The 10000-nt window shown below is 38.0% G+C and overlaps 2 protein-coding genes across 2 annotated transcripts in view; both read right to left on the reverse strand.

Annotated features, from left to right (window-relative positions):
- Window positions 1-4496, reverse strand: part of LOC122253982 (carbohydrate sulfotransferase 2) — a 10843-nt gene extending 6347 nt beyond the window's left edge. Inside the window, exon 1 of the mRNA XM_043017426.2 lies at window positions 4373-4496. The gene's annotated coding sequence lies outside the window, so the exon portion shown is untranslated. The remainder of the gene's footprint in view (window positions 1-4372) is intronic.
- Window positions 4497-7020: 2524 nt separating this feature from the next.
- Window positions 7021-10000, reverse strand: part of LOC122253983 (carbohydrate sulfotransferase 5-like) — a 19953-nt gene continuing 16973 nt past the window's right edge. Inside the window, exon 7 of the mRNA XM_086533334.1 lies at window positions 7021-7272. The gene's annotated coding sequence lies outside the window, so the exon portion shown is untranslated. The remainder of the gene's footprint in view (window positions 7273-10000) is intronic.

The following is a 10000-nucleotide window of genomic DNA, read 5'->3' on the forward strand; positions in this document are numbered from 1 at the left end:
TCAGGAACATAAAGTTAACGCATATAATTATATGAAATATGTATACATTAAATCTATATGTATGATATATTAAAGATGCGCATATATGTACAGCATATACAGAGACAAAATAATGAAGATTTATTCATAAACACACGATCCCTCTCATCCCGTTTGTTTTGATCGAGCGTAGAGTGACTTACCAACGGCGCGTTCGTGAAATGGACGTCAATTCTTTAACTAGGAACAAGTACAACGACTGATTCATACCAAAATTGTACTATCTTTTGTTAGTGCTACTTATGATTGTAGTTTCACTTATGAATTTGTCGTTTGGACAGTGCCATTCATCTGAAACGGTTGGTAAACCTGAAGCAGCTGACACAAACGTGCCACGCTTCTGCATACTAGAATACCGCATTCGTGACATGAACACGACATGGACACAAAATGAACATGACATGGCCACGACACGCAGAAAACGTCCAAGAATACGGCTGAAAATCCTGTGACCTCTACTAACCCCTTTGTATTTTAAGGTGTGTTTTAAGGTTGTTTCGATTTTATGTAGTTTTCATATATTTACGTGATTTTTATTTAATTTTCATATATTATGACCTATATATCGAAGCATTTTAAACCATGTTACAAGCTGTAATAGCTTGTATTTGGTCGTTCTTTTGTGGCACTGATGATGAAGAATGGTCTTCGAAATGATGTTCTGCACAGCTTTGGTTATTTTGTTAATTATATATATACATATATATATATATATATATATATATATATATATATATATATATATATATATATATATATATATATATATATATATATATACTTACTGTAAACAGTCACATACCAGACTTTATCTCTAACTAGTTGCTTCACACTATATCCACTGTGCAACTAACTTCGAAATAAATTAACTTTATTTAATTAAAATGTAGATTTTATCCTAAAGACTGTTTTCACAAAAAAAAAATTATTCGGGTGACACAAGTGTCGGTTTGGTTTGGCCAAGTGTTCTTGTTATTGCATACGTACCAATCCAAAGCTCTGAAATCAATTTTCTTGGCATAAAGCAGATCGGAATAAGCTACACTGATGAGGTCATCATTTAACCCGTTGACGTCACAAGTTTTGTGTTTGATTTATGCATTTATTTTTTTATTATTATTATTAGCATATGTTATCATTATTGCTATTATTGTTTTAGACGCAGATGGTTTCACGAGCGCTTACTCACCAAAGAGTTACTTAGCAGGTTCCTCTGACCTCGTTTATTTACCCCATTCCATGATTTGTTTAGATAAAAAGTTTATGTATTTGTAATAAGCATTATTGCTACTAAAGTTATCATAATTATAATCAATATGGTCATTATCATTATTATTATCATTGTTATTACCATCTTCATCATTATTATTGTTAGTATTACTATCATTATAATTGTTATCATCGTTATTATCATTATTATTATCATTAACATTCTTATTATTATCATTATCATTATTATTAGCGTTAGGGGTGAATGTCGGATTACTGACTGTTATATCAAGGCCAAATTTTATGTATGTCTTTGGCAGTTCATTAACGAGAAAAAAATAGAAGTATCTTTTTCATATCCTCCCCCCCCCATAATAATAATAATAAATGATAATTATAAATAAAAGGAATATATTTATATCGTACCACACACCATATCAAATCATAGATATGATGTAAGGGACATGGCACAATAGGGTCCTATCCTATTACAGAAATCCGATAACTACATTTTTTTCCAGTTATTTCCAGAAGAAAGATAATTGAAGATATGATACACTGTGATTTACCAATTAGGTTTTGATCACGTGTGTAGACTCTTTTTCATTGGGATCTGGGAATATCCGTGAAACATAAGGGATTGAAGCTTAAGAAGTTTATCCTTAACCATTATGGCTTCAACAAACGTAAAACTACTTGATAACATCCATAGAGCTTAACCCTAGAACGCATTCGTGGGGTCCCAGATACCCTGTTCTACCTGTCTGACAAACACCGCCGCCCATAGCAGCTGACCTGTCCGTGCTACGTTACTTCCTGCACGTCGACACCCATCTATCATGGCAATCCAAGACTGCCCACCACGGATTTTGGGCTTAACACGAGCGCCCCAACCCCCAGGTCACGAAGTCTCTGACACGAGCAGAAAAGGCCACAGATGAGAAGTCAAGAGGACCGCCACACCGAGCCGCGGTACTACCTACGACCCGGAGGTAGTACCGCGGCTCGATATTATGTGACCCAAGACATTGATCATGTATGTCTACTTAATTCAATGCAATATCGATGGCAGTGTGTTTTGACCTGACGCTTCCTGTCTCCTGTGTTCGTTTCCGCCTCGGAACACTAGTTTCTCTAGGCAGCTGTGTTTGTTAACGGAAGGCCCGAGGCGTAGAAAGTGACTGAAGATTTGTACTTAAGGACATGTAAGGATCACAGGCGGAGAGACAGATCAGGACAGAGAGGTCAGACAGACAGACTAGAGCGAACAGCTCTTACCTCTGGCCTTCGGCCAGGATCTGGTGTATTTACATTCCACAATAAAGACCATGGCACGTGAACGTCTTTCTCTTATCCACCGACCTACAACCAGGGCATCGAGTGGTTATAACAACTGCTCTCAGTGGTGGTTTACAACTGATGGCACTGGTGGTTTACAACTGATGGCAGCAGTGGGTGGCTTACACAGGATGACGATGATCAATCTCTGCAACATTCTATCGCTTAGCATTGCTGCTGAACCAGAGATAACAGTCTTGGCACTGAGCCAGGTAAGACATGAGAGGTGCCTCTTATGCCCAGGGGAAGCTGACAAAAGATCAGGCATACGCACACCAAATGTCTGCGCCCCATCTGTGTGGAGTGCAGCCCAGCTAGTATTTTTGAATCATGAACTAGTCTAAATTATCTTGCATAAAAGTCCCTTAAAAGTGTACCTGTTCGGTCCCCCGCAATGGCGGTGGTAAAACTTTTTTTTTTCTATTTCTCAATCGCTGTCAAATGACTCTCAGAGTATCTGTCCATTCATTTTTGGGAGCTTTAGTTTCATTGTTAAAAGAAGGTATAAAAAAAATCGGTCATCTATTTTCATAAAAGGCATTGTGAATTAGTTTTAATAATGATGATAGAAAATAATCTGTGGGGTCTAAACAAGTCAAATGGCTCCAAGAACATCAATCTACTCATTTCGGTTTGTTTTTGGGCTATTAGACAGCATAATAGAACAGGAGAGAATTGGAAATTGAAAAATACAATTTATGGGCTTTTTCCTGTACATGTCCTGATTATCAGCTTCAATTATACACTATGATTTTTTTCGTCAAATTTTCAACAACTTGGGTGATTTTTTTTTCCCCTTAGTCTTATCTTAGTTAAAGGAAACTACTTTGATACATTAAAGGAAGGCCAGTGTTCCAACTTTACTTGTATCTTTTCAGATTCATTAGATGTCAATCACAGACTCCGCGTTGGTGTTAACGAAAGAAGGAATGAGTGAAATGCGTTCTAGGGTTGAATATTGTTATCTAAGTACAGTATCTTAAATATCGGTTATAATTTTTCATATATTTCTCAGGTGCTTATTTAGTTAATTATCAGCGGAAATTAGCTCCAACGTTAATTTTTGTTTAAGTGGTTACCTCGCTTTTCAATCGCTTCTACACACACTCACGTACATGTGTGTATATGTACACACACACACACACACATATATATATATATATATATATATATATATATATATATATATATATATATATATACATATATACATATATATGTGTGTGTATGGATACACACACACACACACACACACACACACACACACACACACACACATATATATATATATATATATATATATATATTTATATATATATATAAATCATTGTTGTTAAAACCTCGACTATGTATAGCTCTAGTCTGTCTGTCTGACCTCTCTGTCCTGATCTGTCTCTCTGCCTGTGATCCCTACATGTCCTTAAGTACAAATCTTCAGTCACTTTCTACGCCTCGGACCTTCCGTTAACAAACACAGCTGCCTATATAAATGTATTTATATTTTTGTCCATGTGAATCTGTGAATAACAACCACATTTAATTCTACGGTACTTACCTACCTATCCGAGCTGGTAACTTCCCCTAAAAAGTCGTTTCTTTTTCTGATTAAATTATTAAAAAAAAAAAAAAAGACCTAGACAGGACGACTTTTTGCCTTCTTCAATTCAAACACTCAAGAATTGTCGCTGTGACAGGACTGATAACCCATTGATTAACCAAAGACCAATATTATGCAAGGGTTTTTTAAATGAATGGGTTTAGTGGTCACAAAACTTTCTACGCTTACTTCTGATGCGTCTGCGTAATTGTCCGCAATGTCTCGCTTTTCTCTGTTTGTTTGTTTGTTTGTTTCCTTTTACGAGAGACTACCACTTCCGAAGTATACACACTGCTCGGAGCCTAAGTTTGAAATGAGCGTTTAATATTCAGTATCACAAGCATATGTTATGGATATGTTAATGCCTCGTCGTAAAGGAACTTAATTGGCCGTGGTGACAAGGTGTCAAGTGAAGTATATATATATATATATATATATATATATATATATATATATATATATATGTGTGTGTGTGTGTGTGTGTGTGTGTGTGTGTGTGTGTGTGTGTCTTATCTCGTGACCATATTACCTTGACAATTGTGAATTGATTGTGAAATGGACGCATCTTATTTCTTGGTGCGTGGTACCACACCTGTACATGAAAGAAATACTATTTAAGAAACAATAGGAAGCTGGATAGGACAAAATAGTGAAGCTTACTTTACATTTCGATTCATGTGTAAATGTAATAATAATGATTCATTTATATGTGTATGAGGGGTGAGGGACACATGGAACACATTCATTTATACATAGATGCATAGATACACAAACACACATACAGGTATCAGAGACGTTAGGAAACGAATAGCAAAGAGTAAATCTCGTGGTCCTGACGACATCCCTTCAAGATTAATGAGAGAATTTGCTCCCGCGCTTGCCACCCCTTTTTGTGACATCTTCAGAAAGCTCCATCACTGAGGGCGTGGACCCTGACCTTTGGAAGCGAGCCATAGCAGTCCTGGGCCATTTCGCTTACCCATATCCCATGTAAGATCCTCGAGAGAATAATCGTCAAGCAATTGTGGAAGTCATTCTCGCTCATACTAGATAATCATCAGTTTGGGAACGTAAAAGTAGGCTCAACCACCCACTAATTAATTGTCACCGCAAATGTAGGTCGGCCAATTATTATTGCTCATAGTGGTTAGCGAGGATAATATCCCACATGTTAAAAATACAAATATGTGACCATGACACCCTCGCACATTTGCCTGGGCAAGGCACCATCTTGTTACAGGATTCCCTCAGACACATCAGAATGGGCCTCCGCAAAGAAAATGCAGATCAATACCAAGAAATGCATATAGTTAAGAATTCAGATTTAATAAACCAGCAGGCTGCTAAGAACCCCTGACAATAAATAACGACCCCTCAAATCAAATCTCTGAGGTGAGTTTCTTAAGAACATTAATCAGTGAAGACCTGGAATGATTAAACAACACCAAGAAAATCATTTCAAGGTGCGGGAGGAAATTTTTCAAGTAATCCAAACTCAAATCGTTTGGAGCTTCCCCGGAACATCGCCACATATGGATGACTCATAAGACCTACCTGTGAATACGCAGCCCCAATATGGCATTCGCCCATCACACATTTTGAAAATATCGAATTAGAAGAAAAAATACAGAAAAGAACTCTGTGCATTATTCTTGAAACCAACCACACTACATACCATGAGGCGCTTACCAAACTAAACATCGTCTCCTTATAAGAGCGGAGCAAGCATTTAACGGGAAATTTTGCAAACTACATACTAACATCTGTGAGATACCAAGACCTTCTTCCAGACTTCCGTCAGTCTGGAAAACACTTCCGCAATGATGTTAACCCATTGCAGACGGAGATAAATTTGCTTGCCCAGCCTCCAGGATAGGTTTTATTTTAGAGAGAGACCGCTTGAAGCAATATAATTTGAAGCATCCCACTCTCTTTCAGTCATTCATTGTAAAACTAGAGCGGTTTTTGTGTTTGATTTTTTTGTGTGTTTTATTGAGTTTAGAGACTTATATGTGCCATATGACAGGCTCTATCAGTGCTGCAGTTGACTAAAATTGTAGTATATTATCCATATTAGCTCATTATTTTCTTTATACTCAATGTGATAGAAGAATTGCTGTTTTATGGGAGGACAAAAGGCAACTTTATTTTTTCGTATTTTTGTGCTGTCATGAACGAATACGAAACATATAACCACCTACAATAAATATAACAAGAAGAGGTAGGGAAGAGGAATGAAATATGTGCTTGTGACTGTGAGTGCCACAGTGAAAGGCATCCATATTGGCACAGGAGCACATTTTAGACACTGGGTATGGATTGAGTCACCTTCCTCTTCTCGTTCTGCCTGCACATCCTTCATCGGCGGTAGTTTTGAGCAAGGGTTCATCAACTTAGTGTGTGCCATCGCTCTATAGAGACAGTGCTTACTAGAGACCGTGGATGGGTGCCATTCAAGGCTCTCTCACCTGCTGGTGCTAGGAAAAAGTGGTGCCATCTAGGTTTTGGACGTTAAGCTTGCACGATATTACGGTAATTATAGTAATTATGACTGCAGTAGCCATCATCACTCATTCCTTTTTCATAGAAAAATAAAATAGCACAGTGATCCAAAATCCCCGAACGTCGTGTACGTCATGACGCCCGTCGTCAGGCCAAAGCTCCTACGTCACGTATGTCATGACACCCGTACGCAATGGGTTAATGCAGTAATATGTGAGCCAAGAGTATATATACATATATATATATTGTCAGTGGTTTGGTTTTGTCCTCGTTGGTTTTTCACTTATGATCCTTAGAATGATGAAGCCACTCGAGGTTAAAAGGAAACTTGGTCATATCCAAACCACATATATTTACACTTATCTACAAAACCAGAAAAGAACACAGCACAAACAAAATATAAATAAGGTATTCTTGTGCAGCTTGAAGCAGGTGGTATTGTTGATAGTCAGGTTGTGACGCCGAAATTTTTGCCACCAGAGGTTGTGGAGTCAAAGGCTGTGGCACCAGAGTACAACTCTGGTCAATTATAACAGCAATGTCAGACAAGCAGATTTACAGCTTAAGTCAGCATTCACCTATGGAGGCTGAAAAAAGGACAATGTAAAAAACTGGCTATTCTATTTTCCACAATTTTCACAATATACACACTTAAATATATTCTAAGTGTATCAGGAGAGAACGTTTAATAAATTACTATATAATTGTCACTGATAATAATTGCTACACACGAATCACGTCAATATCAATAAATAAATCATGATATCTAATACTACATACATTTTCAATAAGTCACGAAATATACATAATAGATCAACTCAAAGACCTACAAGCAATACTAAAGAGATATAAGAAATATATATCAAAGAACACTTAGACAAACACGAGACAATAACGCAGTTTAATGAAAATACGTCAAGCAAAGGAATAGATACCAATGGGCATAGAATCAAAGTAAGTTTTGAAGAGTAAATGTCGAGTCGAAGTCAAGTCTAGTGGGACATTCTTGATAGGCGGAGCTTAGATTAGCGCCGATTGGTCGGGAGTAGTGGTCACAGTCCAAAGGTCCACCTCCTAAACGGTCTCCAGCAGTTCAGTTCAGAGAGATTTGCAAACACTTCGCTTCGCCCGGGCTATATGACAGTTATAAGTACTGATTCATCTGATCATTGTAACAATGTTTACCTAGGCGGCCCGGCCTCTGCCAGTTATAAGTACTAATTCATCTGATCATCGTAACTGAATGCTTACATAAGCGGTCGGATTGCTTGCAGACACTCCAGTTGCCAGGGGGAAAGCAAAAGGCATAGTCGTCTCACCAACCCGGCGGCTGTCGTCTATGACCTTGATCCGGTCTATGAGATGTTTAATTTCAGAGCGAAAAGTGCGGTTTCTATCAACCCATACCCCTAAGTATTGGAAGATGTGAACCCACTCTAGCTCTAGCCCTTGGACTCCCAGCCTTTCATCATGGAAATCGAGTTTCAGCACCATTGCCTCCAATGTGGCTGCTTGAATCTCAAGCCCGACCCTGCAGCATTCCTCAGACATTAGGTCCAGACAATGCTGGGCCTTTCTTATTACATTCTCATTTTCTCCCTGCAGGGATAAATTCAATATTCTTGGGCAGGTTTTCTCTGAAGCGAAACCAGAGCCTTACCCATCTTTTTACTTTTGTCACTGAGGACCTTGTATGGCTCCAAGGTTACAGCCTTGGTCGATTTCTTGCAGAGGTATCAGTCAAGGGTTTTGTGGTAAAAGTTGCCATATGAGAGCGGTTCAATTCATCCTCCCATGCCCCCACCCACCACGGAGTTGAAGAGGAAGAGGAAGCTGCTCTGAGACTATCCTCAGAAGCCACAGGAGTGGTGGGAGGATATACGCAACCCCTGCCTTGCATTGATGGCACTCACAAGACCATGCGATTGCCTGCAAGACTGGGGCTGCTTGACCCAAGCCTATCTCAAAAGAGAGACTGGCCAATTGACCTAATAGAGTCTAGATCAGACCACCTGTCAAATTGGAATAGCGGACCAAAGAGGCATGTTGCTAGTCGCAGGTTGTACTCATACATGGCAACTTTCAACCTCCAGGACTCCCGTCTTCCAGCGCACAGGAGCGCCACGCACAGCAAACACATGAGCGGGTATGAGTCCCCCTGGGGGGAGGACCAAGGAGGGTGCAATCCCACCTACAAAATCAGCACTTAAGAACCATTTGGTCATTCCTCCTTGGATAATCCACCACTGGAAGACCACCTCAACAGGAGGAAGAGACTGGCTAGATCCAGAGTGGGGTCATCTGAGGAAGGACAAGACGGTTCCTTTTACAGGGGATCTCCGGCAGGGTTTCCGAGTTACTTCAAATGTCCAAGTTCACCTGACATGTAGCCATCTGGTAGTGTAATGGTTAGCGCATTGGCTTCACATCCCCATGGTCGGCAGATCGGGCCCCATTCAAACTCATGAGTTTCCATTGTCGCCTGGTGGTCACTGTCGTGGCTGATCACCATGGTGGGTAAGAACCGAGCTCAGATCGAGTCAACACTCGTTGAGACACTCTCTCACGAGTTAGCACACGCTGGTACAGGCAGAGACTTGCCTCAGTGCATATAAGCCCGGCGGCACATCTGCTCCACAAAGCTAGCTTATCGTTATCCTTACCCAACACGTGTGGAACAATGATTTTGTCCGAGTCTTTTGTAGAAGGTCGGCTGGTTACCGGGACACATCATAATATTCATGCCATGGAAGAGATTAACTTTTGACCCATCATAGCACACATGCACACACACAGACACACTATATAGATATATATAGATACACACAGACACACTATATATATATATATATATATATATATATATATATATATATTTATATATACACACATACTCACAGACACACACACACTATATATATATATATATATATATATATATATATATATATATATATATATATATATATATATATATAATATATATATGTATATATATATATACATATATATACACATACACACAGACACACTATATATATATATATATATATATATATATATATATATATATAATATATATATATATATGTATGTATATATATATATATATATATATATATATATATATATATATATATGTATATATATATATATATATATATATATATATGTATGTATATATATATATATACATATATATACACATACACACAGACACACTATATATATATATATATATATATATATATATATATATATATATATATATATACATATACATATAGATAATATATATATATATATATACATGTA

This window comes from Penaeus japonicus, unplaced genomic scaffold (genome assembly GCF_977035675.1).
Source record: "Penaeus japonicus unplaced genomic scaffold, GWHDUDI00000001_assembly GWHDUDI00000003, whole genome shotgun sequence".
Classification (NCBI taxonomy): Eukaryota; Metazoa; Arthropoda; class Malacostraca; order Decapoda; family Penaeidae; genus Penaeus; species Penaeus japonicus.